Source organism: Papaver somniferum, chromosome 8 (assembly GCF_003573695.1).
Source record: "Papaver somniferum cultivar HN1 chromosome 8, ASM357369v1, whole genome shotgun sequence".
In the NCBI taxonomy this organism is placed as follows: Eukaryota; Viridiplantae; Streptophyta; class Magnoliopsida; order Ranunculales; family Papaveraceae; genus Papaver; species Papaver somniferum.
In genome coordinates, this window is record NC_039365.1 from 5,559,791 (window position 1) to 5,567,814 (window position 8,024).

Sequence of the window (8,024 nt, forward strand, 5' to 3'; positions counted from 1 at the left end):
TTGTTCTTTTATCAGATTTTCTCATTTTCAAGACTTAGTGTGTGTCTGTGACTACTGCTACTTCTTTTTTAAGATTTTCAAGACATTGTTTGTTTGGTTTGCCATTAATATTGCTACTTATTAGTTGTTGCTTTGAGATATTGGAAAATAGGTAAAAAAGTAAAAAACATGGCAGTAGGTTTTTGTTTTGTTTTTTTTTTTTTCCCTGAAATGGAACCGGAACCGGTACTGGTACCGACCGGAACCGGCCGGTCCACAATGGAACCGGAACCGAGGTACTCGGTACCGGGACCGGTCCATTTTTTTGGTACCGAAGGGTGTAAGGTACAGGTACTCGGTCTCGGCAAGAACCGAGCCGAACCGTACCGTGTGCACCCTTAGTCGTTGCGGTTAAGTATACCATCTCTTCGTTAAAACCAAGAGAACCTTAGGGCCTGTTTGGTACAGTTTTGAAAAACAGTTTTCAAAAATAGTTTTCCACTGTTTTAAAAACATACCTTTTTTTCCTTGTTTTCATTTTCTAAAAATTGTTTGGTAAACTGTTTTTGAAAATAAGGAAAACCAACTAAATCGGATCAAATGTAAAGATTCGTCTAAGAAATAGTGATATTAGCCATGACTCACTTGCAGTCATTCCCCATCTCTTACTTTGTTTTGAAAAGAAGAAAAGAATAAAGAAAAGAAAAAAAGAGAAAACACAGAAAACAATAATTTGTTGTTTTCATTTTTTTGTTTTTAAAAACAGAAAACAGATGGAAAACATTTTCTGAAAATGTCCTTACCAAACGCGTTTTCTCCTGTTTTCTGTTTTCTCTGTTTTTAAAAACAGAAAACTGTTTTTGAAAACTATACCAAACAGGACCTTATCTTTTTCATTATTTTTCTTCTCACACCTTCACAGCAGAACTATTAGCTATTTCTCTCGTTTTATTTTTCTTCTCCTTTAACAAATCTCTCTTGTTCTTTTCTTTCACAAATCTAAAAAATCGAAAGGGTAAAAGCTACTCATCCAGGAACGAAAATCGCTTGATATTAGCTCTCCACCCATGATGTGATAAGAGCAAAGACAAACCCTAGAACCCAGTAAACCAAATCATTATTCTCATCTAGCAGATCTATATTCGAGTTATTCTTTTTCTTCGAAGGTAAATTAATGAAACCCTTGATAACTTCTGCCGTTTTTTGATATTTATATGATCTATGATACCATGCATCTAATAGATTGAATTTTCACTATTTTGGTGAACAACATATTTCAATTGGTCGGGTGGTGATGGAATAAAGTTGATATTACTAATTTTAAGGTACACAAACTTTATTTCTTCCTCTGATTTCAATTTCTGAAATGAGGGTTCTTTTAATTTATCTGTTTTTGCTTGTTTAGAGTTTATATATTTGGATCTGGATATTTTTGATTGATTTTAAGCTTTTATGTTGTTCCTGGTCATTCGATTTTGGTGTGGATTTTCTATTTTACTCATCCTTTTAAGTTATGGGTTTTCTTGAATGGATGAAAGCTTGGCTTTCCCCTGTTTAGATCGATGATTGGATGTCCCCTTTATAGTTATTTTTAATTGATCTCTGAATTGTTTGCATTTTGGTTAGTAGATTTATTTATGTGTATTGTTGTTGGGTCATTTTTGAAGACTAGTTAGAGAAAGAGTTGGTCCCGCCATAGGTTATCTTCCTTGATAGTAAGTTGAGAATTTCATTGCTACTAGAATATTTGATAGATTAACTGATATTTAGATTGATCTATCAAAATTGGACATTGTTCTTGATTTTTCATGTTTTATATGAGAGATTTGATTTGTATTTATACCCCAATTATCTCTTCGACAAACTACCATCTGGATGTTAATGAATGTGTGAACCTTTGTAAATTACTATTTATTTTGGGACCGAATATAAAGTGATCGCATGTGTTCTAGTGGTCATGAAATTTTGTCACGAGGCTTCTGTCTAGAAATTTGTTAATGTTAATATCATGCTAAATTTGGAAATTACTTTGGTTTTGTCAATTGGCATCACATTTCTAATTGCTGATTGAATATGGTTTTTGTTTCTTACTAGTTAGTTGCTGGAATGTGGGTTTATCCATCATGGGAGGTTGGTGTAATTTCTTGACCCTGTTCTACATAGGAGGTTTCGCATTAATGTTTTTGCTACTATTTTCTTTGTAAGTTGTTGTTATTGTTGTGTTCTTCTATGAGCAGTGCTGGAATCATTATGTAGTTCACTTAGATGTATTTTTGTATGTTTCTCCATAGTTTCTAGAATTCTAAAAATGTAGATATGCATGTATGGAATAATATTATGACGTTCGACCCTGACTTTCATGACTTAACAGGAAATGCTGGATCTCTTCCACCTATGTTACCCAATCAAGTTCGCAAACTCAAGCAACTTAGTCTGCTCACTCTGGCTGAGATAGACAAGGTATGGTGTAGCTTACTACATAACTCTGAAGTCCCTTGAATTTGTCATCGGTTTCCAGAAACTTCTTGGAGGTCTTGGTAGTCCCTTCTACATCAAGGATTTTTCTTTCAGTTATAAATGGCTTTAGGAGATATTGTCCTGACTGTAATTTTATGTCATATCACTATCTCTGGTTGGGACTGCAATGCACCAAGTTTGAGTTGTGTCTATGAAGAACAACTTGGGACCTGCTTTTTCTAGGCTGAAAGCAGTCCACTGCTCTTCAAGTCAAGGAAATTTCTTAGGGAAAGGGCATCATAAGCTACAACTGTTTTAGTTACTCTGAAAAAAATGAAATGTGCAACTCTATATTAAGTGTATACAGCGATTTGGTTCTTCAAAGTGATCTTAAAAAATGAAATGCTCAACTCTAAAAATTCCTACCTATTTTTTTTAATATTTATTCCTTTACTGATTTGTGAAGTTCACGAATTTAAAATATTAGTATTTCTAGTTTTTTTTCTAAGTCCACAAAAAGTGCAAATAAGCATTTTTCTGGTTTCTTAATACCTTTCTCTTATAAGTTATACTTTTTCTGTGTAGAGCAGTAAGATATGGATTCCTGCTAATTAAGAACCATGAGTACATGTGTGTATGTTTTTTTTCTTTATCTTGCAGTAAAGACCTTCTAATATCTAGTCTTCTGTGTGTTTGGCTAAAAACACCTTGTTTGTGTCTCTTTAACTCTTAGAAATGGTATTATTGGAATCAGGTTGCTGGCCTAGAGGGGTATGAATATATAACTAGCCCATGAAATCTTGTCATCTTCAGTTAGTTTTAAGAAATATTTCAGAGTATTCAATTCTTCTTTATTTTGGCAATTACATAGTTTTGTTTCTGAATGTCATTTTCCTTCCTTTCTTGGTATGTCGTTGACAAGATGCGAGGAGCTGGGGATTGGAAACATAGATGATGGACGAGGCTCGAACGTAGGTAAATCATATTAAGTTTTTCTAAATCTATCTGATCATCGTTCCTTGTTATAATTTTAGTTGTTAATAGTTTGTCCAAGGCCCATTACAATCCATATTAAGTTTTAAGGTTATAAATCACTTGTATCTGTGGTGCAGGAAGCGTTTATTTCACTTGATGAATGAACTCCCAACAATCTTTGAAGTTGTTGTTGTAGCTGTAAAAAAGCATCACTTTAAGGAGAAATCTTCAGTGTCAAATCACAGCAGCAACAAATCAATCCTATTTCAAAAACGGTAAAAATATTTAGTTTCAATTAACTAGCTAATGTTTGAATTTATGAGCCCAATCTCGTCGGCTTAGGATGTATGCAGTTGGTACAACTTGAATTTATGAATTGGTATTCCAAGTAAATTTTTAAGTTTCAATTTGTTAAGTATTTTGATATGGCTATTCGTGTTTTTTTTCCTCTTTTGAGTAACCTTCTTGTTATGACTTACTAAAACGGTTCTTAAGACTGCTCCCATTTTGATTTGGTTGTTCCATTTCCTGGATATTAACTGAACTATCCAATTGAAATGCAGATTACACATGTTAATTATGCTGCTTCCCAATGTTAATATTCTTGATTCATTAAAAGAAAGTCTTATCGCTGAAAACTATGTAACTTAGTGAATAAATTGCATTCTATGAGTCTCTTTGTGCTTTACTAAAGGCTTGTTCTGTGACCCATGCATTTTTGCAAAGTGAAACAACCTTGTGTTTTCGTTTATGTAATAAAAGCTTTAGTTGACTATGTATATGGACTGTTGCTACTTTCTTAGTTCTTATAATTTACAATTGCTGGTCTGATATTATCCAAGTTTAGGTTCAACTGAATGATATTTTAGGTTCAGAATTCTGTTTTCTGTTATTGAACTAATATACAATTTTTTTTATCTCACCAAATGACAGGAGAAGATTGCTGCCAAGACAGATGAATTCATTAAAGTCCACAAAAAGGTATAATAGTAGTATGAGCTTCTTGAGTTTTTTGTTTGTTGGGAAGCTAAACTCTAATGTTATCTGAAACCCTAATTGGGGTTTTCTTAAATTGTGAGTTGTAGTGGTGTCTGACTCATCTCAGTAGTAGTGTTTTTGGTTTTGATTAATGGGTAATTTTGTGACTTAGGATTTGTTATGATTTAATTTTTGTTGGGTGAGTTTTGTTTTTGGATTGTTGTTGTGACAGAATATGAACTGGTAGAATATGATTAAATTCTTTTTTTGGTTCAGTTTATGCTTAAATATGAATTGATAGATATAATTTTGAAGTTTCTGGTACCATTAGCTGGTTCAGTTAAATGGTTACAATATTTAATCTGATACATGTTTGTTTTGCATTCTCTCATATATTAGTTTGTTCATATGTCATATTTATCTTGATAATGAAACCATACATGCTAGTAATATATGCTTCACTGATCTACGAGGAATTGTGATATGATCAATTACTAATCTCATATATCAGTTTGTTCATCCGTCGTATTTATTAATCAATCCTGGTAGGAATAACTCGATCCAAGGTTATTTCTTATGTTAGTGCAGCATTTCATCTTAACTGTTGGTGCATAAAGAGAATATAACATATGTTTAGTCTACTTATATGCTATCTATTTAATAAACATATGTTATATTCCTTCAAACTTAGGAATATGAATTCTCTCCAAGTATCAAATTTCATGAAGAAAGATCGATAATAATGTAGTTCTTTACATTTCTTTATTCTGTTTTTCTTTCCACTCTTCTCTTGATCCATGAAACTCCAAAACTTGTCATTAACATGTTCCATTTTTATTATTCGTAGGTCATGCGTGTTTTGATGCCAATGCTGGAATTACTTGAAATGACAACTTTGTCTATGCTCGCTGGAATTACTTGAAATGATAACTTTGTCTACGCTAGCGTTAAATGGTATGATAACAAACCTTATTGATTCATTTGTATATTTTTATTCTCTTGCAACTTCTTATCTCATTGTGTATTAATTAAGTTAAGCTTGTTTTTACTTGGTTGCATCTCAGAAAGTGTTGGCTTTGAATTGTGCTTGGTTATATAAAAAAAAAATTGGTTGCAAGTATCATAATGAATAGACCTTTGTGCTTGTGTTTCCACAATATATGTACAAGTGTTGAAATGTGTATTGCAAAATGTGTATCGCAGGCCTGTGTTTCATGATAAATTGTGTGGCAGGCCTGTAAACTGGAAGCCCAGGTCCGTTATAATGGATCTGGACTATCCATTTTTTTAAATTGTAATTAGAGAATTTCACAGAAATAATTGTTAAAAAAGAACACGTGTCATCATCTGAGTGCTGACATAAGAGGATGAAACGTGTTACTAAAACATTTGTTACAAGCAATAGGCAACACTTATAAGTGTTACTATAACCATTACTACAGGAACACAGTGTCCTCAAAAGAATCGTTGCAATAATATACTCGCCCCTAAAATTGTTAAAATTTCGTGACAAATCAGCCACGTGTCGCAATCCTAGAATTAGGTCAATTATGACTTAACTATTGTAACGCTTTTCATATGCGACTGTATCTAGATCTTGTCACAGATAAAACCGTTACAAAACACCATCATTTGACGGTCTATTTATAATAGGTTATTACCGTTACAAATTAAATAAGTAACAGGTATGCCTGTTACAAATCCTGGAAAATGGTGTAGTCCAAGTTTCCCTAAATTGAAAATGAATTCACGAAGGTTCCACCTATTTGCCACCTACACTTTCCCTATTTGCCCTAATTTTAACTTTCAATTCTATTTTTACCCATTTACCACCTATAAAATGTCAAACTGACTAAGCCACTGTCCTCCTTCGCTAACCTTTCTTTTCTCTAAAAACACAAACACGTTAATAAACTTTTGTCTAACATTATTGTTCACCAACAGTTTATGATTTTTTAATGTCTTATCATAGAGAGCCGCCAATGTTGGTCGGTGAATTGGTGATTTATTATATTTTTTGTTTTAATAAAAAATCGTTAAAGTGGGTAGCGGTGATGGTGAAGATTAATCATCAATTCACTCAACAAATCAGGGTTTAGTTTAGACCCACAGCACTGTTTCGGTGCAAACAAAATTGACAACAACGATAACTGAACATGATGTCTGCCCATGAGAATTTCGCTATATTCCTCTTCATGTGAATGTAGCTCATCAACATCTACACAGTTACACGCCTATGAATCATGCAGAACAACTTTAATCATCATTTTAGGATGAGAATAAGGTGATGAGTTATCCAAGTTCTACAGCGTCTATGAATAACCACCCCAATTAAATGAGTTGTCCATTCTCATTTTAAGAAAGATCACTAAAAAAGATAGTGATGTGAGATCGGTGGTGGAGATGGGGAGAAATTGACGGTGGTGGGGGAGGAGAAGGTGACGGTGGCTGGGAGAAAAAAAATAGTTGTTTTAGGGATATATTCTAAAATTTAGTATCAGAAAGAAAAAAGAGAGGATATATTCTAAAATTGATGGGTGGCAAATAGGATAAATGGGAGTTGTAATTAAGGTGGGTGGCAATTAGGAAAAATCCATATTCAATACGACTCTAAAATTAAAAATTACTAAATGATTTTTATATGGGTTTTGTTATTTTGTGCATCCATGCACAAGATAAGACCCAATCATTGCATTGGGAAAGTGCAAAACTAATTAAAAAAATAAGAGAGATAGTGTAGTTTGCATTGAAAATGTAATAATAATATAGATTTACCAAACATGCATTTATTAAGAGTGGAGTTTTGCATTCTTCAATGCAAACTACACCATCTCTTATCTTTTTAATTGATTTTACACTTTCCCAATGCAATGATTGAGTCTTATCTTATGTATGGATGTACAAGATAACAAAATCCTTTTCATATTTATTATGACTTTTCTGATGGTTTGTCCGCCCACCAAAATTTCTATATTGGTTTCTCTGGAAAATGTGTCCGAGACATGTGACATCAACAATATCGCCTGGATTTTTTGTATTTGTGAGATTAGTTAACCTTTTAAGCACAAAATGTCTGAAATCCATTTGTAGAATTCCAGGAATGTGCGAGGGTTTAAAAAGATAACATTGGACCTCATAAAATCTTATGAGTCGAGGATAAACATATTAGCATCAAAAATTAAATTTCAAAAGTAATATATTTTGCCTCTCATTTTCTTCATTACAAAGCTCGAATCCATTTCTCAACAAACCATGTTTGTTTTTTGGTTTTGGAAATTGGATACTATGGATGTGGTACTCGCCTACTAGAATTTCCTAACCAACAACTAATTAACTAAAAAAGTTATTACCTTATACGTTCCGACGTTTACAAGTGATTATGGTTTGACACACTTATGTTATGATATATAAGCTTGAACGGAAAAGAAAAAGTTAAAAACATTTAATGGATGAGCCTTCCTGTATAAAATACTAGTATTTAGTTGTTTGTTTAGTTTGCATCAAATATTTGGAGTCCACTGGTAGTTATATGCTTTCTTCATCGAAAGTAAAAGACCAAGGATTTGAGGTGGGGGAAGAAATTGAATAACTAGCTCTAAGAATTGTAGAAGGAGACAATTCTACATGAAATTGGG

General features: G+C 32.9%; 1 long non-coding RNA gene across 11 annotated transcripts; it reads left to right on the forward strand.

The window, feature by feature from the left end:
• Nucleotides 1-920: 920 nt before the first annotated feature.
• Nucleotides 921-5,706, forward strand: LOC113303378. 11 transcript variants are annotated; one of them, XR_003337450.1, is made up of 8 exons: nucleotides 921-1,145; nucleotides 1,285-1,304; nucleotides 2,074-2,179; nucleotides 2,351-2,439; nucleotides 3,359-3,411; nucleotides 3,549-3,686; nucleotides 4,345-4,392; nucleotides 5,237-5,706. It is a non-coding gene; the product is annotated as an uncharacterized LOC113303378 (long non-coding RNA). The 11 variants fall into 11 exon arrangements; XR_003337453.1 differs by having other exon boundaries at nucleotides 2,078-2,179; XR_003337447.1 differs by having other exon boundaries at nucleotides 1,222-1,304; nucleotides 2,074-2,109; nucleotides 5,237-5,705.
• Nucleotides 5,707-8,024: the final 2,318 nt, after the last annotated feature.